The 390-nt window shown below is 36.4% G+C and overlaps 1 protein-coding gene across 1 annotated transcript in view; it reads left to right on the forward strand.

Moving 5' to 3' along the window:
• Positions 1-390, forward strand: part of LOC119581998 (dyslexia-associated protein KIAA0319-like protein) — a gene marked incomplete at its 3' end in the record, with an annotated part of 29,808 nt that overhangs the window by 24,876 nt on the left and 4,542 nt on the right.

A 390-nucleotide genomic window follows, 5' to 3' on the forward strand; every position in this document is an offset into this window, starting at 1 on the left:
CTATATGCTGTGGTGTGTGCTGGGTCAGCTGCCTAAGAAAAAAAATGAGATATGTTGGAAATAGAAATTAACCCCATTGTATAGTCTTAACTGTGATTTTACTATTTGATGAGGTTAAGATTAGGCTTAAAGCCTACTTTTCAGGGACTATTTCTCCGCACTGACTACAGATTTGACCAAACAGACAACTGTTTAGTGCTCCACAAATGAGAGCAAGTTCAGCTGTGCATGACATAACAGGCCACAATCTCATCATGATGGATGGTTAACCATAATGTGATAGGATGTCACCCCAGAATAAATGGATTAATGTTCTTATTTATATTATCATTGTTACTGGTATCATTATGATAATATTACCTTACTAGATGTGGCTGATATGGACATCTT

This window comes from Penaeus monodon, chromosome 15 (assembly GCF_015228065.2).
Source record: "Penaeus monodon isolate SGIC_2016 chromosome 15, NSTDA_Pmon_1, whole genome shotgun sequence".
Taxonomy (NCBI): domain Eukaryota; kingdom Metazoa; phylum Arthropoda; class Malacostraca; order Decapoda; family Penaeidae; genus Penaeus; species Penaeus monodon.